The sequence below is a fragment of the Cebus imitator genome, unplaced genomic scaffold (assembly GCF_001604975.1).
Source record: "Cebus imitator isolate Cc_AM_T3 unplaced genomic scaffold, Cebus_imitator-1.0 Scaffold152, whole genome shotgun sequence".
NCBI classification, from domain to species: Eukaryota; Metazoa; Chordata; class Mammalia; order Primates; family Cebidae; genus Cebus; species Cebus imitator.
This window is the reverse complement of record NW_016107467.1, coordinates 4,242,601-4,265,414: the sequence shown is the minus strand read 5'-3', so window position 1 is coordinate 4,265,414 and position 22,814 is coordinate 4,242,601. Positions and strand designations below refer to the sequence as shown.

General features: G+C 42.0%; 1 protein-coding gene, 1 long non-coding RNA gene and 1 pseudogene across 2 annotated transcripts in view; 1 reads left to right on the top strand and 2 right to left on the bottom strand.

The window, feature by feature from the left end:
* The window catches only part of LOC108314392 (WAS/WASL-interacting protein family member 1-like), a 102,632-nt gene extending 95,285 nt beyond the window's left edge, over nt 1–7,347 (top strand). Inside the window, exons 3-4 of the mRNA XM_037743756.1 lie at nt 5,934–6,007; nt 7,076–7,347. The gene's annotated coding sequence lies outside the window, so the exon portion shown is untranslated. The remainder of the gene's footprint in view (nt 1–5,933; nt 6,008–7,075) is intronic.
* A 349-nt stretch (nt 7,348–7,696) lies between these two features.
* Nucleotides 7,697–9,651, bottom strand: LOC119473374. The gene is made up of 2 exons (XR_005202580.1): nt 9,311–9,651; nt 7,697–9,178 (listed from the first exon to the last, which is right to left on the bottom strand). It is a non-coding gene; the product is annotated as an uncharacterized LOC119473374 (long non-coding RNA).
* A 22-nt stretch (nt 9,652–9,673) lies between these two features.
* Nucleotides 9,674–22,814, bottom strand: part of LOC108314415 — a 38,005-nt pseudogene continuing 24,864 nt past the window's right edge.

Below are 22,814 nucleotides of genomic sequence, written 5' to 3'. Positions count from 1 at the left end.
ACTCCTCCAGTTGGTGTTGGCTTCCACACCAGTAGAAGCAGAGTATTCCAGGGTGATTGACATGCTACTAGTATACCATGCTTTTGGAGTCCCTCTATGTGCTCCCATACACCCCTAACAGCTTCTTGAGGCAAAGGGTATTGATGAAGCCAGACAGAGGTGGCACCTTGTTTCAGCTTTACTATCACTGGGGAATGGTTTACAGCCAGTCCAGGTGGGTTATTTTCAGCCCAGACTTCCGGAAATTTGTTAGCCTGACTAGTATAGTTTCTTCTTCTAGGGTTAAGGGATGGTCCAGCCCTTGTGTTCCCCTAGTATGCAGCCTCCACTCCTCAGCCTGTGACACAGTTAGAGCTAGTATCATTGCTCCTGGCCAGGTGAGATCTGAAGTTGCATTCCCTTCTGGTCTGAAGGAAATTTGAGCCTGCTGCTTTTGGAGTAGCTCTCTCCCTAGCAGGGGAAGGGAGCTACTGGACAATTTGGGAGGCATAAGAATTTATGCCAGACTTTCCGTCCTCCTATAACACACCTCTTTGACCAGCAAAAGGCACTTTTCTTTGCCACTTCTGTGGCTCTAATTAGAGTAGCAAACGTGTTGCTGAGTGTTCACCTGTGTCTACCATAAAATTTATTTCTTGGCTCCTTACTTCTATCTTGACTACAGGCTCCTGGGGGCCTAGAGAAATGGAGCCCAGTTTGTCTTAGTTCTCATAGTATTGGGCCCCTGCCAGGCCAGTTAGATCAGCTTTTGAGCCCTTCTTTGACTTCGATTATTGTTAACTGCATCCCTTTCTGGGAATTTATTTTTCCAGTGCCTTTTTTTTTTTTTTTTTTGCATATTGCACACTGGTTTCTCTCTAGTCTAGGTCAGTTTTCAAAGTTCTTTTGGGTTTAACCTCTCCCTCACTCGTGACTTCGCCCATGTCTTCTTGCTGCATTTGCCCCGCTTTCTGTGAGAGCTGTGGCCAGCATATCTGCTTTCCTTTCAAGCTTCTGATCCGCTTCTCTTTTGGGCTCCCATTTGGCCTCCTCCTCACAGTTAATGAACACTTTGTGGGCCGCCTGTGTGAGCTGAGTGGCATTCATGCCTTTAGACCCTTCTAGCTTTTGGAGTTTCCTGCTGATACCACTCTGTGCCTGACTAACAAAGGCTGTGTTCACCATATAATGATTTCCTGCCACTTCTGGGTCCAATGGGATGTAGAGTTGATATGCCTCACACAGCCTCTCATAAAACTCATTGGGGCTCTTATCTGCCTTCTGACGGACCTCTTAAATTTTCCCCATATTCAGGGCCTTCTTCCCTTCTGCCTTGATTCCATTTAGAAGTGCCTCCCGAAATGCTTACAGGCATTGTTACCCCTCTGCCTCATTGGGGTCCCATTAGGGATCAATGGATAGTGTTCCTCCGCATATTGGCAGACATCAACTGTACCTACTGGGGCGTTTCTCTCCAGATACTGGAGAGTTGCCTGGATTACTCTATGCCACTTCTCTGTATTAAGCAGTGTTAACAGGAGCTCCTGGTAGTCTGCCCATGTGGGGTTGTGGGTTAAGAAAATGGATTGTATTAAATCTGTGATGACTTGGGGGTTTCTCCATGTAAGAAGGAGTATGTTGTTTCCAATTTAGGAGGTCAGTGGTGGAGAAGGGCTCGTGAGTAAAGAGCCTTTCTCCCCATCTGACCTGGCCCTCAACGTCATGGTAAATTTGGGACCTAGTCTCCAGGAGAGACACTTGTAAGGCTTGGGTGCAGCCAAACTGGAGCTGACTAGGGAATTGTCCCTTTCCTTTTCCCTGACTTCCATGGACATGCTTTTTCATTCCTTGCTAAGGGATGACATTGGAATGTCACTTCTGTCTGAATCTGATTCTCCAGGTGCTTCCCCTATCACCTTGCCTTAGGTTAGCCAAGGATGGATGTATTGACACATAGGTGGGTGGGCATTCTCTCTCCTCTGGAGGGGCCTGTAGGATGGGTTTTTGTTTTATCAGTGCTCCCTCCCCTACTCTGTGGGTGAGGAGCACTGTGGTTTCCCTTTACTACCTTTGGCTCTGCTCCAGCAACTAAAGTTTTATAGTATACTGCCTGGCAGGGCTGCAGCCACTTGGGATTTAATTGGACCACATTTAGCCAGGAGTTAATGTATTGGTATTGATCAGGAGGTCTAGGTTGTTCTGATCCCAGTTACTACTCTATACACACAGCCAGCCACCTCACAAGCTATTGTCCCTCTAGCGGGCCACGTGACACTGAAAGAAGGCCAATCTTGTTTATACAGAGTTCTTAACCTCTGAGAAGTCAGTTTGACACCATAATCTCCTCCAAAACCCTTCTTAAAGTTCCTTAACATGAATTCCAATGGTGTAGGTTTAGACACCTTTCTTTTCACTTCAGACGGGTTAAGCCATCACCCTGATCTGAGTAGGAGGGGGTATTTCAGATGCCGTTCTAGCTAGGAGAGTACCTTATGCCCCTACAACTGCTGCAGTTGTAGGGCAGCTCCTGTTAGCCATACGCAGGATTGCCCCTGACTGCAGCTGGCCCCACTCACTTGGAGCGTGCAGGCCACACTAAGGGACTTGCAGCTCTCACACGTCACTCCCCATTTTGGCTCCTCCTGGAGCCGTCTCTTTCTTTTACTTTCAAACACCCAAACACCCCCCTCTTCCCAGTTTTCCACTCCTGCTACTTGGCTTCCTTACTAAGTTGGCCTTGCAAGCCACTCTTGCTTCCAGTGTTGATGGGTATGTGATTTTCCTTTGAATTGGCGAATCACTCTCGCTTTCCCTAGCCCCACTGGTTTGGATTAGTAATCACTTCCTTGGAAGTGATCAGGTTCTAGTTAGGTGAGTTGCACTTGAATCAGCTAGCCACTCTTGCTTCCCCTAGCCCTGCTAGGTCAGGTTAGTTACATCCCCAGAAGGTGACTGGAGCTGTGGACTTCCATTCCCTTTTTCCTTCCCCTTCTTCAAGCCTCAAATGTCTTACTGTGGTTCTTGAAGCGCTGTGATCCTGGAGTTGTCCTGCAGCCTTTTCCCAATTCCATTGTGCTGTCTGGGGGAGGGCACCAGGGCTCAAGAGAGCCAATCTTCTTCTTGGGAGAGGCCTCCTGGTGGTGCCTGGGGTCTCAGGTATCCCTTGGCCCGGGGCCCTGGCCCTGCAAAGGCAAAGGAGACAGCAAGCCTATTGTCTCCAATCCTGGATGAGTCCCAGAAGTGCTGCAGAATTTTAGAGACTGGAGAGACCATTGAGGTTGCAGAAGGAGTTTATTTTAGGTGTACACTGGCCCAGCTTGGATTTGGATCCAAAAGGGCTGAGATGTTAACAAAGACAGGGCTTGACTTTTTATACTTGAAGTACATAGTGGCACTCAAACGTGTTTGCAAATGTAAAACAAAGGCCATTTATCAAGCAACATCAGGCACCTAACTTGGGCTTACATATATGACTGTTGCTATGCAACCCAGATGTTTGCTATCTGTAGAGCTCAAGGATTCTAGCATGGGCCTTATCTATTGCCTTCTGTTACAATGCTGAGAAGGTGGGAGTACAGCCTGCTTGGGCATTCTTATGACCCTCACTATATTACAGAAACTTAGTTATCAGCTCTAGGGAACTAGAATACAAGAATTTGTAAACTTAAAAAACTTGCAAAGCAGGATGCAATTCTATGGGAGGGGGAAGGACTCAGGGAAGGTTGCTTATAAAAGAAAAATTTCTGCTTCTCTTTCCGGCAATTTTTCTTTAATTATGTTATTTTCTTCTCCCTCTTCACTGTGGCAGATAGCCCCATCGCCTCAAAATTCTGCCCAGGTGAGATGGGGCTTGCTGCCTGTGGGCTCACTGTCTGTGTTAGGCATTGTGATGGTCTTTCCTGGCATGTGCAGGGCCAGCCCAGGCAGCATGGAGACAGGCAGGTTGGCATTCTGAGTCCCCAGTGGTTCCCAGGTGCTTCCTTCTTGCGTGAGCTCAGGGCATTATGAGTGCATCATGCTGTCCATCCCTCTGGCATCTAGCTGGGAGGATGTGTTGTGTAGGAGTTCACTGGGGCTTCTTAAATAACCAGCCATAAAATTGGTCCTTGTTAAATATAAGTTGGTGCAACCTAGTCAGTACCAGTCCTCCAGACCCAGCAAGGAAAGAGTTAATGAATATAAAAGAATGTTGGTTTTTGCTTAGAGTTCTGATTAAAGTGGATCATGATAGAGGATACTTATTCTGCAAAGCTTGCTTTGAGATTTTTTTTGAGAGAGATACCCACAGAGGGTGCAGATTTTGGTGAAAATATTTAGATATGTATGATCTGAGAAAGACTGACCATTGTTACCACAAAAAGGAGGGGGTCATTGTCAAATCAGCCCTCTTCTACTTATAGAGCTTTCCATTTTGCATTATGCCTTTTGCTGCTTTTCAGATGTATAATTTTACTCGTTTTGCAATGGTTTTGAATGAAGTAGACAAAGACAGGGAGAGTGATTCCCAAGACAGACTGCAGGTTATGGCCTGACTTCGGAGCCACGGAAAATGGAGAGAGATAGGTAACTAACATCCACCAAAGCTACCAGTTAAGACTCATTTGTTGGGGAAGGATGGTTTGTTATATTACTGGTGATTGTTAGAATCAATGGGGTACCAGCATTTTTAGTCTTAGAGATTAAGTTTGAATTAACATTCAATTTAAATTCATTAACTTTAAAAATCTGAGCAGACATTATTAGCTCATATTATTGCAATAATATTCCCCTGAGAATTTAATATACTGGAGATGGCCAGAGGCATATTTTAATTATGTCACTGTCTACTTCAGAACTTACCTAGCACCTTGTCATCCTCAGAGTGTGGCCTCCCCTTGATTAATTATAACTTAAATGTTTTTGTGTGTGGGTTTAATTAGGTGCATATACTTAAGGAGTATGTGGGATACTTTTGATAGAGGTATACAATATGTAATAATCACATCAGGATAAATGAGGTATCAGTTAGAACATTCTTTTTTGATACAGAGTCTCACTCTGTCTCCCAGGCTGGCAGAGGTTGCAGTGGCACAATCACAGCTCACTGCAACCTTTGCCTCCTGGGTTCAAGCTATTCTCGTACCTCAGCCTCCTAACGGGGACTACAGGTACCAGCCACCACCTCCCGAGTAATTTTTGTATTCTTAGCAGAAATGGGGTTTCACCAGGTTGGCCAGGCTGGTCTTGGACCTACTGACCTCAGGTGATCCACCCATCCCAGCCTCCGAAAATGGTGGGATTACAGGCATAAGCCACTGCACCCAGCCCATTTTGATCGTACAGTGTTAAATTTCTTCCAACTAAGCGGTTCTCAAAGGGGGGGCATTTCCCCCAACAAAGAGACATGTAGCAAAGTCTGAAGACTTTGGTTGTCACTTCTTGGGAGAGACTAGTGGCATCTGCAAGCCAGGGATGTAGCTCGACATCCTCTCCTCTTACGATGTCATCACAGCCAACATGTCATAGTGCCACAGTGGACAAAAAGTGAGACAGAGCAACAGGGTTTTAAAAAACTGTTTAAATTTCTTAAGAATGGAATCTGAAAGAGTGCTAGGAGGTCTAAGAATTTAGAACAATTTCATATTTATTTAGTTCTTACACCAATTTTTCACTGAAGGATTTTAACACAGTTGTTTTGGCCTTAAGAATAAGTAGGTTGTTTTTGGTAAAGGCAAGGTTGTTGAGAGCATAGGCTGTCAAAGAGATGCTGCATCTGCAATACCAGCTCGGCCTCTTACTAGACCGGGTATCTGTTATAATTTTTGCTTGATATTTGACTCTGGTATTTGTGTTCTGACAAAAGGGAGATGATGCTGATACATGTAGATGGTTGTCTTGCGAAGTTATTGTGCTTAATACTGTGCCTGGTATCCTCTGCATAGTGTTAATGGTTTGTATTGATGTTCTTATTTTAGATCAACATAGTGGAGGAAAAACAAAGAGCAGCCTGCAAAAACAGGTCCAAGTCAGAAGAGGACTGGAAGACAAGGTACATGGTTGAGCCCTTAGGCAGGCTGCTGTATGCTGACGAGGTAGGGATGCCAGACACTGTGACCCCAGAGCAAGGGCCTATCTAACACAAACCCTGCAGAGTTATTCCAGGCCTGGAAAAAAACTTACTTCCACTGACTTTCATCCATTGATGGACACAGGTTGATTCCATGTCTTTGTTATTGTGAATCATGCTGTCATAAACATGGGGATGCAGGTATCCCTTTGATACACTGACTTCCTTTCCTTTGGATACTCAGTAGTGGGAGTGCCAGATTGTCTGGTAGTTAAGTTTTTTAAGAAATCTCCATACTGTCTTCCATAATGGCTGTTGTAATTTCTTCTCACCACCAGTATATGAGCTTGCTTTTTTCTGCATCCTTGCCAGCATATTATTTTTTCTTTTTAATAAGAGCCATTCTAACTGGTACAGGATGGTATCTTGTGGTTTTTATTCATATTTCCCTCATAATTACTGGTGTTGAGATTTTCTCATATCCTGTTGGCTATTTCTATGTCTTATTTTGAGAAATGTCTATTCATGTCTTTTGGATTATGTGTATCATGGTATATTAGAAAAATCACGGTCTTAAACATTAAACCTAAAATTTGCCATCAGTTACTAGGTTGGGCAAGTTATTTAACTGCTTAGACATTCAGCTTCTCATGTGTAAAATGGAGCTTTAAGAGTTTGAGGGGCATTTACTCTGAACCAGATCCTTTACATACTGCTGTAGGTATGCTGTAAATGTTAATTTCCTTATCCTAATTTATTCCTTACTATTTAAAAGAATGCCTTGTTGTGGAAAACAAGAGCCTGGCTAGAGGATACTATTATAAGACCCTGCTTCTGTCTAGGAGCTTGCTAGATGCTGATGGGAAATTCGTTTCCTTTTACCCCTTTTGGAATATTATTCTACAGACCTGTTCCCTAAGCAAAAAAACAGCACCACTTCAGCATCTCTTTGGAAATCTCACTCACAGAATCAATTGATGCAATAGAAAAATACTGCAAGCTAGTGAACAAACAGCGTGTGATTTTGTCTTGTCCTTTTTCTTTTAACAGGTGGTTCCATCAAGGTCCTAATCCCTGCAGTGGAGCACAGGACTGGATTTACCCTGGCAGCTACTGGGACAGAAAGTACTTCAATTTGTCTGCCATTTAGTAAAGTGCATACAGGTCAGGGTGTTTGGCTAATCTCTAAAGCAAGTCTTAAACCTCTGTTTTTAAATTTTTTCCCTTGGTTTCTACTTTGTTTTGAGACGGAGTTTTGCTCTGTCGCCCAGGCTGGAGTGCAGTGGTGCAATCTCTGCTCACTACAACCTCCACCTCCTGGGTTAAAGCAATTCTCCTGCTTCAGCCTCCCACGTAGCTGGGACTACAGGCATGTGCTGCCATGCCCAGCTACTTTCTGTAGTTTTAGTAGAGATGGGGTTTCACCATGTTGACCAGTACAGTCTCGATCTCTTGACCTCGTGATCCACCTGCCTCGCCCTCTGACTTTCAGTGCTGGGATTACAGGCATAAACCACTGTACCCAGCCTCTAGTTATGTTTAAAAAAAGAAAAAACACTCATGAGATCACCACATTTCGCCCAACGAAAGTAGGGTGTAAGCTGATACTGGTAATGAAAGTCTTAGGAAAAAAATTTGCTACAAAATGTACTTACTTGGAATACTATTTTATATAGAGGTAAAACTGCTGGGGAATATTTTTATGGTGTCATCCTTGAATGTTTTAGCTGTAACCTTTGACATATTTAGAACTCTCCTCCTATACAATGTTTATGTGCTCAAATGTAGAAGTCTAATGTACAGGTCTTTTGTGAAGACTCCATTGATAAAATGGCTTTCATTCACACTAATCTTCCCAATTTTACCTCTTCCAACTGCCAACAAGAAAAAAGCCTGAATATTCAGAATAGGTTTTTCTGATTTGAAAATTCTAGAGAATTAAACTAGTAAAGTATTTCGTTTACTTAGTGTTCTGAATTTACTTTTCTACAGTCAGTATCATGAAAATGTTTGTTTACATTTGAACTGAAAATATGTATAAAATCTAGCAAGTCACAAAAATGCCCTAGAAATAGAGATTTTAACGACCATTGCATAATGACAAACCTTGTTCAATGCTTCCACTTCCAGTGGCAAATACCACGAGAGAAATTAAGTTGCACTCATTTATGTAAGTACCAAATTATATAAAAGGATATCTTCTGCATTTCAAGTTTGCGAGGCACCTGTGTACTTAAAATATGTGTGGAGACTTGTACAGTAGCCTTACCCCTTTAATTGGAGTACATTAGTCTTATAGTATTTATCCACCCAAACCCCAGACAGACATATTGCTCCCAGGGGCCTTAGGTAGCTGCCAGTACATGATTTTAATTGCTGTCTTGAAGTTAACAAATGATATAATCTACCTGATGCTAAATAAAGGTTTTATAAAGTTCCCCAAAAGTGTGGTTTCTTTTAAAATTTCAAATATACTAATTTTGCCACTTGATATATTCTGAAGTATTTAAAATGTCCTTTCAAAGAAAGAAGTCCTAGTGGTACCAAAGCCGCCAGGGCCATAACCAGTTACCTGGCGTGCATAATGGTAAGTAGCACCAGTCTTACACGCTCCACTCCCAGAGCTGTCCTCTGCCTTTCCTGCTGTGCAGAATCCCTGTCACACTGCCAGACAAAATGTGATCTTTTCTGAACACCTGCTTTGCTAACACTTTTTGAATCATTCTGGTTTGGTTAAGAGTCAGGGTTAAGAGAATTTCTGCAAAAGGAATGGGGTGATTGGCTCATGCATGTCCCTTTTAGCCCTAAAAAGAGAATGGCCCCTACAATTATCCATGAGGCAGGGAGTGAGCAGTCCAAATGCCATAGTTACATCGAGATGAAGGTCACATCATCTCTGTGTCACAGGAAAACATGGTGATAGTTCAGCAGCCAAGAAAGCAGCTTGATTTCTGTCACTTGTCAGGGAAGTGATCAAAGGAAGCCAATTATGTGAACTGTATCTATTGCTGTTCAAGTGCCGGGCTATCCATTCTGCTGCTGATACCTCCGTGCTCCCCTGACCTTTCCCCTCTCCATCTAGCTATGAAGTTGCTCCCTCAGCTGCAGGAAGTTCCCAGGCAGAAAACAAACACATGGCCCAGCACCCCAAACCTGGTTACAGAGCTCTCCTGACTCAGTGCAAAAGCGGTCACACTACCATTTTTTCACTTTTTAAAATGTCATAGCCTATGTAAATGCACTGCTGTAGTTTAACTTTAGATTCACAAGAGGAAAATTTCAAACCAACACCCCTTAATTAGAGTTTTGCAATCAGCATATTCAGATTACATGAATATATTTTGTACCTGACAACAGGCTATAATGTTGTTGATTATATAATATGTCCAAAAGAATAACACTAAAGTGCTAGATGACCAAACTTTGAGGCCAGGCTTTGGGGACATCACTTTAAAATAATTCCTCTCATTGTAGTAGAATCTCAAATACAACAAAGCCTTTAAATAGCATTGGCATTTAAAAAACATTGAAAAAAAGACGGACCAGTCTGCAGGGAGCCTACATAGATGGCTACCTGAAATACAGATGTCACATGAAATGCAATTTGTAATGGGAATATCCGATTATCTTACCTGGCTTCATCAAACCTTATTCAGCTGTTGCTTCCCCTTCTGGTTCGATTTCTGGTGCAGGGGGAAGGGGCCACTAGATGACTTTACAGATGTACCGGAGTATACTGCTTCTGCAGCTTCCCCAGAGAGCACAGGTTTGCCTTCCATGTCCTTGCGTGCAGAGCTTTCCCCAGACTCCACCTGCCCAGGATTGTCAGAGACTATTGAAGCAATCTCCACTTCAAGGTGCAGAGGTTTCTCAGAGCCTATGTTGATAGTGCCCTCTGCATCCCGGGGTTGTGTAGGTGCCTCAGGCTGACCTTTCACAGATGTGTCAGAGAGCAGAGCTGTTCCTTCTGCCTTCACCTATACTAGGAATATTTTGCATTCTCCTCCAACTGTGCAAGTTTTACAGACTCTACAGATTGGGACTAACTGGTGGTGACTGCTCATTTTAAGACAAACAACTTGATCAGTAAAAAGGTTAACTATTTGTTCTGGCAGTTGCTCAATAAAAATAACTCATAACTCCTTCAGTCACAGGCACATTGTTATAGACAGATGATATACAAACAGTTGACATAACCCCCAGTTATCAGCCTGCAAAGGGACTGCAGGAGCTTGATCATAAGCAGGAGGTTCTTGTTCATCCTGCAAAGAGACTGAGGAAGCTGTTGATGGCTCAGCCTCATTTTCTTTAGGTATAACCCAAATCTACATGGACAGACTTTTGGCCCACAACCTGCACTTTTAGCACCTTTCCAGAACATGCAAAAGGAGCAGCCACCATGACATCTTCAGCAGCCTCTGAGGTCAGCACCTCCTTGATAACAATAGGCATTCTGGTTGCCACATCCACCATTAAAACATCAGATTGATCAGAATGAATAGATGAAACTTGACTTAATATCTGAGCAGCAAACTGAGCTGGGACATAGGCAAACTCTGGTGAGACAGCTGTTGGAGGTGGTGACAAGGGTGGGGTAGTAGTCTCAGGGGTGGCTAGTTTGGAAGAAGGATCACAAACTGCTTCAGTTTGCTCAGCACCTACCTCGATATAAATTGATGGTAACTGGATGGTTTTATTACAATATCCTGTTCCGGTTACATTGGCCTTGTCTGTAGATTATTCCATCCGTAGGTACTTTAGATTGTACAGATGCTTTTTTCCTGGTTCTATTAAACATTCTTGTTTCCTTTTTGATGTCATTCCCTCTGACAGCTTCTCTACCAAAACACAACAACCAGATGGGTTAATTAACATCTATGCCCCTGAAAAAGATTTTTAAAGAAGGCAGTAATAGGGGTGTGGTGGCTCATGCCTATAGTTCCAGCACTTTAGAAGGCTGAAGTGGGAGGACTGCTTGAGCCCAGGAGTTCAAGACCAGCCTGGGCAACAGTGAGACTCCATCTCTAACCTCCCTCCCCACCCCCCCAAAAAAGCAATAATTGGTTGAGCATTCAGATGTCAATATAGACAAAAATACACAAGAGTTTTCAGCTTTGTTTTCCAACATCTGTAATTTAGTGTGGGTAATAAAACATCCTGCCCTTATCTACTACATGACCCTCAGTTCATTTACTTGGAAATACGTGACTCTAAACAGCACAGTGGGAAAACTGATAATCAGATATCATCCAAAGTGGGTCAGTATTAGGAGGAGAGATGTGCCTAGAAGTAAGGAAGCTGAAAATCACCATGGAAAAAGCTCCCAATTAAACGCTCACACAAAACTGGGAGGAGAGGTTGGGGCGGGGGGAGACCAACTTGGGCAATATTTCATCTTTGTTGTTATAGTAACTTAGTAATGACACAGATGCTGCATCTTAATAAAGATATTTCTCAGTTTATGAAAAGTTGTATATAAAGTTTAACTTAATGATCAGCTACAGGACTACCTGATTTTTTTTTTTACATTAGGAAAGTCACATATTCTAACCTAAAAATGGTAGCACCCAGTAGTGATGTGTGATCATGCAGCCAAAGTCAGATTGACCCAGCCAAGAGGAAAATAAAGATATCTCTAGATCTGAAAGTGTGGACTTAAGTGAATCTTCAGGCATGAGGAAAATTCTCATGGGTTGGAAGGTCACAACAGCTAATGACATACACAAAGTCCTAGAGGTGGAGAACTGCTATGATATTTTATGTGTGTCACACACACACACACCTAACTACCTTAGTCGTTACTCATCAAGAGTTTTCACATCTGCTTGCTGCGAATTTTTCTTTGGGAAGCATTTCTCTAATGACATTTATAGGAAAAGCAGAATTTGCTTCACAAGAATGTATTTGGCTCAAGTCAAAACTTGTCTGGAGATGTGTATTCAATAGGTTCAGCTGCATTCCGAAAAGCAGTCTCCTGCAGTGTCTTCTTTGACATTGGCTGTTGATGTTTTATAAATTCAATTAAGATTTCTAATCTGGACATGGATATTATACCAAATGCTCACATACAGAGAAAGATTCAAAAAGAGAGAAAGCTACAACTATTGTTATCTCCCTCCACTTAGAACAATAACCTCATTTTCCTAACCATTCACCTCTTCAGGACTTTCCCATCCACTTCTTGGGGAAGCCCTTTTACCCACCAACACAACTGACTGAGTACTTGTACTACATGTAAGACTGTTCCAGGCACTGTTGAGGGTAGAAAGGCTATTAACATGAGACCTCATATAGCTTACATTTAATAGGGAAAATTAGACAAATATAGGTTAAAAAGTACAAGAGCCTAATTGGTACTAATAAAGATCTTGGGAGTTCAGAGGAGGAGAAAAATCTTTTTTAAGCCTGTCCTTGGGAGCGTTACTCTGATGCTTAGGACATAGAAAGCTACAGAAAACACTGTTCCCGTCATAACAAGAAAAAGCCAGATAGATAAGCCACCAAATCGTAGCTTTTCTTGAGTCAGCATAGAGGTGAAGTCAAAAGTTAACCAAGTAATCTGATTTCAAAAGAGGAACCAGCCCCTCCAAGGAGAAAAGGGACACAAGAACAGTCTCGGCTGTGGCAGGGCCCAGAGAGAATAGACTGCCATCACACCAGCTGTTAAGAAGGTACCAGCTATAATCATGTACTGGTAAAGGCCAAAGGTGCACAAGCTATCAGTCTGGAACTGTCTGAGACTTCAGACCCAAGGACAGTTCACACTCCTAAGCTAACACTTTTCCACAGGCCTCACATGAAAGATGGAGGCACGGCTGAAGGACAGAGAGAGGTCTCCTACCATCAGAACACAGGAAACACTGGCCCAGGACTCACCACAGGTAGAAGGCAGAGTTTGGTTATCACATGGATGGAGGGCAGGAACACTGAGAAAGCCCCTTGTCCAAAGCCTAGGTGCACAGGTCCAGCCTCGGCCTAAGGCAGGCCCACAAAAATAGGGAATCTGCCCTGCCAACCAGGCCAGTGCTGAGAAACAAGAGACAGCAGGCTGCCACCAGGGGAGGCAACAGCTTGGAGATAGATGCCATTTGTGGGGTACACTGGCAGAGAAAGCTGAAAGCTGAGGGGGAAGCACAGATGCTGGGAAATACACTCTAGCACCCCAGCCCCACCCTCAGAAAAAGGTCTTGCAACCCTCTCCTCGAAGGATTTGAAGCCTGTAGTACAGTGAAGGTAATGAAAGCAACAACAAAATCCAAGCCCAACTCCTAAGCAGATTGACCTCCCCATACCCACACCAATTCAAGGCTTCTCTATTTTCCCCCATAAGGTCTTAAATTCCCCAATAACTGATTTACTTATCATGAGCATTTTCAACGATGCAGCCAATCTAGGGATTGGATTTCCACAATCCCTAGATTGCCTGCATGGGACCTATCTGACAGGTTGCTTGTGGCATGATTTAGGAAACTCTGGAAAGGACCACTTGCTCTTTTAATTAAAAGTGTTGGATTTCTGGGAAGATGGACAAATAGGAACAGCTCCAGTGTGCAGCTCTCAGCGAGAGTGACACAGAAGGCAGATGATCTCTGCATTTCTACCTGAGGTACCTAGTTCATCTCACTGGGACTGATTACACATTGGGTGCAGCCCAAGAAGGGCTAGCCAAAGCAGGGTGGGGTGTCGCCTCAACTGGGAAGCAAAGGTCCTGAGAACTTCCTCTCCTAGGCAAGCGACGCCATTGGGGACTTTTCCCGGCACTCTGGCAGTCTGACTTAGATACTGCACCTTTCCCACGGTCTTCACAAGCTACAGACCAGGAGATCCCCTCTGGTGCCTACAATACCAGCGCCTCAGGTTTCCAGCACAAACTGGATGGCTGTTTGGGAAGAAACCGAGCTAGCTACAGCAGTTTTGTCTTTTTTATTCTTTTTCTTTTCTTCATGCTCCAGTGGCACCTGGAATGCCAGCGAGACAACTGCTAATTCACCTGCAAATTCACCTGCAAAAGGGGGCTGAAGCCAGGGAGCCAAATGATTTTGCTTGGTAGGTCCCATCCCCATAAAGACCAGCAAACTAACATACACTGGCTTAAAATTCTCACAGCCAGCACAGCAGTCTGAGCTCGATCTGGGACATTCAAGCCCGGTGCAGGGAGGGACGTCCACCATTACTGATGCTCAGGTAGGCAGTTTTAACCTTGCCTATGTAAACAGTCACCAGGAAGTTTACACAGCAACTGGGCAGAGCCCATGGCAGCTCAGCTCAGCAAGGCCAACTGAAGACAGACTATGTCACTAGACTCCCTCCTCGCTGGCCAGGGCATCTCTGAAAAAAAGCAGCAGCCCGTCAGACACTTATAATTAAAGCCCCCCAACTTCCTGAGACAGAGCACTTGGGAAAAGGGGCAGTTGTGGGTACAGCTTCAGCCGACTTAAACGTCCCTGCCAGCAGTTGTGAAGGGAGCAATGGATCTCCCAGCAATGTGCTCAAACTCTGACAAGGGACAGACTGCCTCCTCAAGTGGCTCCCTGATCCCCATGTATCCTGACTGGACAGGCACCTCATACAGGAGAGCTCTGGCTGCCATCTGGCGGGTACCCTTCTGAGATAAAGTGACCAGAGGAAGAAACAGCCAGCAGTTGTTGCTATTCTGCAACCCCTGCTGGTGATTCCAGGTAAGCAGGGTCTAAGAGTGGATCTCCAGCAAACTCCAGCAGATACGCCTGTTAGAAGGAAAACTGACAAACAGTTTCAACATCAACAGAAAGGATGTCCACTCAGAGACCCCATCCAAAGGTCACCAACTTCAAAGACCAAAGGTAGAAAAATCCACGAAGATGGGAAGAAACCAGTGCAAAAAGGGTGAAATCACCAAAAACCAGAATGCCTCTTCTCCTACAAGGGATCGTAACTCAAGCAGACAAACAAAACTGGATGGAGAATGAGTATGATGAACTGACAGAAGCAGGCTTCAGAAGGTGGGTAATAAACTTCTCCGAGTTAAAGGAGCAGGTTCTAACCTAATACAAGGAAGCTAAGGACCTTGAAAAAAGGTTAGATGAAATGCTAACTAGAATAACCAGAATGGAGAAGCACGTAAGTGACCTGATGGAGCTGAAAAACAGCACGAGAACTTCATGATGCATACACAAGTTTCAATAGCCAAATCCATCAAGCTGAAGAAAGGATATCAGACATTGAAGATCAACTCAATGAAATAAAGCGAGAAAGCAAGATTAGAGAAAAAAGAGTGAAAAACGAACGAAGCCTCCAAGAAATACGACATTATGTGAAAAGACCAAATCTACATTTGATCAGTCTACCTGAAAATGATGGGGAAAATGACACCAAGCTGGAAAACACTCTTCAGGATATCATCCAGGAGAGCTTCCCCAACCTAGCAAGGCAGGCCAACATTCAAATCCAGGAAATACAGAGAACACCACAAAGATACTCCTCGAGAAAAGCAACCCCAAGACACATAATTGTCAGATTCACCAAGGTTGAAATGAAAGAAAATATGCTAAAGGCAGCCAGAGAGAAAAGTTGGGTCACCCACAAGAGGAAGCCCATCAGACTCACAGCTGATCTCTCCGCAGAACCCAGAAGAGTATGGGCCAATATTCAACACTCTTAAAAGAAAACAATTTTCAACCCAGAATTTTGTATCCAGCCAAACTAAGCTTCATAAGCAAAGGAGAAATAAAATCCTTTATGGACAAAAACTGCTGAGAGATTTTGTAACCACCAGGCTTGCCTTACAAGAGCTCCTAAAGGAAGCACTAAACATGGAAAGGAACAGCCAGTACTAGGCAGTGCAAAAACATATCAAATTTTAAAGGGCATCAACACTATGAAGAAACTGCATCAACTGTATTGGGTGCATCCTAAATATAAATGCAGGCAATACAAGAGCACCGAGATACATAAAGCAAGTTCTTAATGACCTATAAAGAGACTTAGACTCCCACACAATAATAGTGGGAGACTTTAACACCCCACTGTCAATATTAAGACAGATTAAGAAAACAGAAAATTAACAAGGATATCCAGGACTTGAACTCAGATAGGGACCAAGCAGACATAAAAGACATCCATGGATCTCCCCACAACAAATCCACTGAATATACATTCTTCTCAGCACCACATCATACTTTTTTCTGAAACTGACCACATAATTGAAAGTAAAACACTCTTAAGCAAATGCAAAAGAACAGAAATCATAACAGTCTCTCAGACCACAGTGCAATCAAATTAGAGCTCAGGATTAAGAAACTCACTCAAAACCACACAACGACATGGAAACTGAATGATTACTGGACAAATAATGGAAAGAAGGAAGAAATAAAGATGTTCTTTGAAACCAATGAGAATGAAGACAATGTACCAGAATCTCTGGGACACATTTAAAGCAGTGTGTAGAGGGAAATTTTTAGCACTAAATGCCCACAAGAGAAATGAGGAAGCATCTAAAATCGACACCCTAACATCACAATTAAAAGAACTAGAAGAGAAAGATCAAAGAAATTCAAAAGCCAGCAGAAGACAATAAATAACTGAGATCAGAGCAGAAATGAAGGAGATGGAGAGGCAAAAAAATGCTTAAAAAAAAAAAAATCAATGAATCTAGGAGCCGGTTTTTTGGAAAAAATCAACAAAATAGATAGACCACTAGCCAGATTAATAAAAGAAAAGAGAAGAATCAAATAGATTCAATAAAAAATGATAAAGGTGATATCACCACTGATCACAGAGAAATTGAAGCTACCATCAGAGAATACTGTAAGCACCTCTACACAAAACAGAACATCTAGAAGAAATGGATAAATTTCTGGACACTTAAACTACGCAAGACTAAACCAGGAAGAAGTCAAATCCTTTAAGAGACAAATAACAAGGTCTGAAGTTGAAACAGCAATTTCAGACCTTGTTTTTTGGTCTACCAACCAAAAAAAGTCCAGGTCCAGATGGGTTCATAGATGAAATCTACCAGAAGTACAAAGAGGAGCTGGTACCATTCCTTTTGAAACGATTCCAAACAATACAAAAAGAGGGCATCCTCACTAACTCATTTTATGAGACCAACATCATCCTGATACCAAACCTGGCAGAGACACCAGTAAAAAAGAAAATTACAGGCCAACATTCATGATGAACGTGGATGCAAAAATCCTCAATATAATATTGGCAAACTGAATCCTACAGCACATCAAAAAGCTTGTCCATCATGATCAAGTCAGCTTCATCCCTGGGATGCAAGACTGGTTCAACATATGCAAATCTATAAATGTAATCCATCACAAACAGAACCAAGGACAAAAACCACAGGATTATCTCAGTGCAGAGAAGGCCTTCAACAGAAATTCAACAGCCCATTATGCTAAAAACTCTCAATAAACTAAATATCGATAGAACATATCTCAAAACAGTAAGAGCTATATATGACAAACTCACAGCCAATATCCTATACTGAATGAGCAAAAACTAGATGCATTCCCTTTGAAAACCTTCACAAGACAAGGATGCTCTCTCTCACCACTCCTATTCAACATACTATTGGAAGTTCTGGCCAGGGCAATCAGGCAAGAAAAAGAAATAAAGCGTATTCAGTTATGAAAAGAGGAAGCCAAATTCTTGCTATTTGTAGACAATATGATTGTATATTTAGAAGACTCCATCATCTCAGCCCAAAAATCTCCTTAAGCTGATAAGCAATTTCAACAAAGTCTCAGGATACAACACCAATATGCAAAATCACAAGCATTCGTATACACCAATAACAGAAAAACTGAGAGCCAAATCACGAGTGAACTCCCATTCACAATTGCTACAAAGAGAATAAAATACCTAAGAATACAACTTACAAGAGATGTGAAGGACCTCTTCATGGAGAACTGCAAACCACTGCTCAAGGAAATAAGAGAGGACACAAACAGAGGGAAAAACATTTCATGCTCATGGTTAGGAAGAATCAACACAATATTGTGAAAATGCCCATATTGCAAAAAAGTAATTTAATGATTCAGTGCTATCCCCATCAGGCTACCATTGACTTTCTTCACTGAATTGGAAAAGCCATCTTAAATTTCATATGGAATCAAAAAAAAGCCTGAATACCCAAGACAATCCTAAGCAAAAAAGAACAAAGCTGGAGGCATCATGCTAACTGACTTGAAACTATTCTACAAGGCTACAGTAATCAAAACAGCATGGTACTCATACCAAAACAGATATACAGATCAATGAAATGGAACAGAAGCCTCCGAAGTAATGCCACACATCTACAACCATCTGATCTTTGACAAACCTGACAAAAACAAGTAATGGGGAAAGGATTCCCTATTTAATAAATGGTGTTGGGAAAACTGGCTTACCATATGCAAAAAGCTGAAACTGGATTGCTTCCTTACACCTTATACAAAAATTAACTCAAGGTGGATTAAAGGTTTAAACATAAGACCTAAAACCATAAAAACCCTAGAAGAAAACCTAGGCAATACCATTCAGGTCATAGGCATGGGCAAGGACTTTACGACTAAAACACCAAAAGCAATAGCAACAAAAGCCAAAATAGACAAGTGGTATCTAATTAAACTTAAGAGTTTCTGCACTGCAAAAGAAACTATCATTAGAGTGAACCGGCAACCAAAAGAATGAGAAAAAATGTTTGCAATCTACCCATCTGACAAAGGGTTAATATACAGAATCTACAAAAAAATTTACCAAAAAAAATCAAAAACTGGGCAAATAGTATGAACAGACACTTCTCCAAAGAAGACATTTATGCAGCCAACAAACATGTAAAAAAGCTCATCATCACTGGTCCTTAGAAAAATGCAAATCGAAACCACATTTAGACACTTCTCCAAAGAAGACATTTATGCAGCCAACAAACATATGTAAAAAAGCTCATCATCACTGGTCCTTAGAAAAATGCAAATCAAAACCACATTTAGATACCATCTCACACCAGTTAGAATGGTGATCATTAAAAAATCAGGAGACAACAGATGCTGGAGAGGATGTGAAAAAATAGGAATGCTTTTACACTGTTGGTGGGAGTGTAGATTAGTTCAAGCATTGTGGTGATTCCTCAAGGATCTACAACTAGAAATACCATTTAACCCAACAATCCCATTACTGGGTATATACCCAAAGGGTTATAAATTATTCTATTATAAAGATACATGCACATGTATGTTTATTGTGGCACTGTTCACAATAGTAAAGACTTGGAACCAACCCAAATGTCCATTAATGATAGACTCGATAAAGAAAATGTGACACATATACACAATGGACTACTATGCAGCCATAAAAAAGGATGAGTTCATGTCCTTTGCAGGAACATGAAGCTGGAAGCCATCATTCTTAGCAAACTGACACAAGAACAGAAAAGCAAACACTGCATGTTCTAACTTGTTAGTGGGTGTTGAACAGTGAGAACACAAGGACACAGGGAGTGGAACATCACACACTGGGGCCTGTTGGGGGGTGAGAGGCTAGGGAAGGGATAGCATTAGGAGTAATACATAATGCAGATGGACAGGGTGATGGATGCAGCAAACCACCATGGCACGTGTATAACTATGTAACAAACCTGCACATTCTACACATGTACCCCAGAACTTAAAGTATAATAAAAAAAAAAAAAATTAAAAGTGTCTCCCTCACAGGTTCATAGTACCTGAATTCATGTCTAGATTATTAAAATGATCTTTTTAAATATTAAAAAACTCAATATTTTCCCTAGAAGTCCCCTATTAAACAAAAACATCCCTTATAACCACCATTCTGGAAAAGTAAAGCATTATATAATTATGAGTCCTTAGCAATTTACCAGGGAATTTATGATACTGTTTTCTTTCCTGAAACTTTCTCATAGTAAAAAATTTAATGAGAAAACCTAGGTTCCAGTCCTGGCTCTGAAATGTAATAGCTGCATGAACAAGTCAACTGTTCTGAGCTTCAGGCCTCCTCATTTGCAAAATGGGGATTATAATTCTGACTTCATGGTGTTTCTGTGGACTTTAAGTGAAATAATGCACCTGAAAGCACTGAATAAACTAAACCTCATGTAAATGGAAAAGGAATGAATCAATACTCAGTTAAAAAGAGACACAAAAAAGTTTTGAAAATGTGATATCAAATTAAAAATCATAAATCTCAAATATCTTTAATTCAGCTTTGATTAAAATCAAATTGGTATTTCCTAATTGGGTGGTAAAATACAGGCTATTTTTTCTTTATATCTTCATGTGTATGTTACATACTTAAGGATTTTTTCATAATTAAAAATACTGAGACCAGATGCCTTAAATATTTAGTGTTTTTGAAAATGCAAACACTAGATCAGGTGTGGTGGCTCACACCTGTAATCCCAGCACTTTGGGATGCTGAGGCAGGCAGATCGCTTGAGGCCAGGAGTTCAAGACCAGCCCAGCCAACATGCTGAAATTCTGTCTCTACTAAAAATACAAAAATTTACAGGCACGTGCCTGTAATCTCAGCCACTCGGGAGGCTGAGGCAGAAGAATTGCTTGAGCCCAGGAGGCAGAGGTTGCAGTAAGGCAAGATTGTGCCACTGCACTCCAGCCTGGGCGACAGAGCTAGACTCTGTCTAAGGAAAAAATTAAATGCAAACGCTAGATCCACTATTTGGTTTTGTTTGGAATACATGGAAGAATGTTGGCAAATATATACTTACTAGTTACCATACTTATATAATGTAAATCTATACTGAGTTCAAATCATTATCTGTTTATTAAAGGTAAAGAGCTTTTCTCTAATGTTTTAAGGTCTCCTTTAAATACTTACAACAATTGCTGACTTGTAACCTTGAGATGATGTTGGTTGTAGAAGACAGAATTTCTTAAAGCTGTAAACTAGGTTTGCTAAATGCTGATCTTATCAATCTTAGGAAGATTAACCCACTATGACTTTGGTGATGTGGTTCTACATAAGCTGACAAAACTATACACACTAAGAATTAGGAGCATAACTGAAGGCATTCCTTCTTGTAAAAAAGTTGCTTAATAAAATGACTCAGATTGGTTAACTTTAAAATTCACTGTAGACTCCTGATTTTCCATGAAACCAATAAGATAAAGATATAAATTCCAAGCATACAGTATTTTTTTAAATAAGCACAACTCATATGGAGAGTCAGGGTACTGGGGTACATAACTGCCCAAGAAGGATATGGAAAAGGACATATTCTGGCATGGAATGGAAAATCTGAAAGGTATCAGAGACCAGAAGTGGATAAGCAGCAGGGTATAACAAGAGATACAAGAGGCTGTGTAAGAATTAATAAGAATTGGAGATGGGAAGTTCAAAAAGAGTGCTTAAAGTCAGAAATACATGTGGTGCATTGTCTTTTAAGAGTTTAAAAGAGGGGCAAGATGGCTGAATAGCAACAGCTCAGGTACGCAGCTCCCCGCAAGATCGCAGGAGGGGGGTGATTTCCACATTTCCAACTGAGATACCTGGTTCATCTCATTGGGACTGGTTGGACAGTGGGTGCAACCCAAGGAGGATGAGTCAAAGCAGGGTGTGAGTGAGGTGTCACCTCACTGGGAAGTGCAAGGGGCTGGGGAACTCCCTCTTCTAGCCATGGGAAGCCATTAGGGACTGTTTCCTGCACTCAGCCCAGATATTGTGCTTTTCCCACGATCTTCACAGCAGGCAGACCAGGAGATTCCCCTCAGTACCTACACAACCACCAGGGCCCTGGGTTCCAGCACAAAATCGGGTAGCCATTTGGGCAGAAACTGACCTGGCTGCAACAGGTTTTTTTTTTTTTTTTTTTTTTTTTCTTACCCCAGTGGTACCTGGAACAGAAGCAAGACAGAACTGTTCACTCCCCTGCAAAGGGGGATAAAGCCTGGGAGCCAAGTGGTCTGGCTCAGTGTGTCCCACCACCATGGAGGCCAGAAAGCTAAGATCCACAGGCTTGAAATTCTCACAGCCAGCACAGCAGTCTGAGCTTGAACTGAGTCCTTTGAGAGAGGCATCCACCAGCTGAGGCTCCAGTAGGTGGTTTCCACCACGTAGTGTAAGCAAAGCTGCCGGGAAATCTCAATATTATGAATATTTAATATGAATATTTCTATACAATGATATGCATAAACAATTTGGTGGTGCACAATAATTGAAATTGGGTCTAATGATCAGCAGCAGTTCATGACTATAATTATTCTCATGCTGTCAAGCCAAGTGTGTCCAGGATCACTTAGAAAAGTTAACAAGGTAACTAATGGATCCAGGTAGGCTAGGTCTTCTGGATTCTTCAAAAGAGGTGGCTATTTCCTATTTCCGTTAGAAGATCAGACAGGAATGACACTGGAAACAGGTCTCCATTTGGTTTTTAGGGATGAGAGATGATAGTGGCGATGAGAAACCATTGCCCTCTTTGTGGAGTGATGAAAAGGTCAGTAGCAGCACAACCTCGGTTTCAGGTTTCACATAAGGTGACAAGAAAAAGAAATGAAACAGTGGGACACAATATGGGGAAAAGGGAGCTCAGACTTCTCTGCCTTCACTCCTTAAGTTGGAGGATCTAAGATTTTTTGAGAGGGATCCTAGAATGTTACATATTCTAGAGTGGGAAGCCATACTACTAGGGAGTTCAGATCCTAACTCTACCTATTTCTTAATATCTAGAAGCTTAGGTGTTTTTAAATTACTCTTAAGCCTCAGATTACTCTTAAGTAAAATTGCAATTATGTCATTTATCTCACAAGGTTGTCTGAATTGACAAACTGTGTCTAGGACACAACAGTGT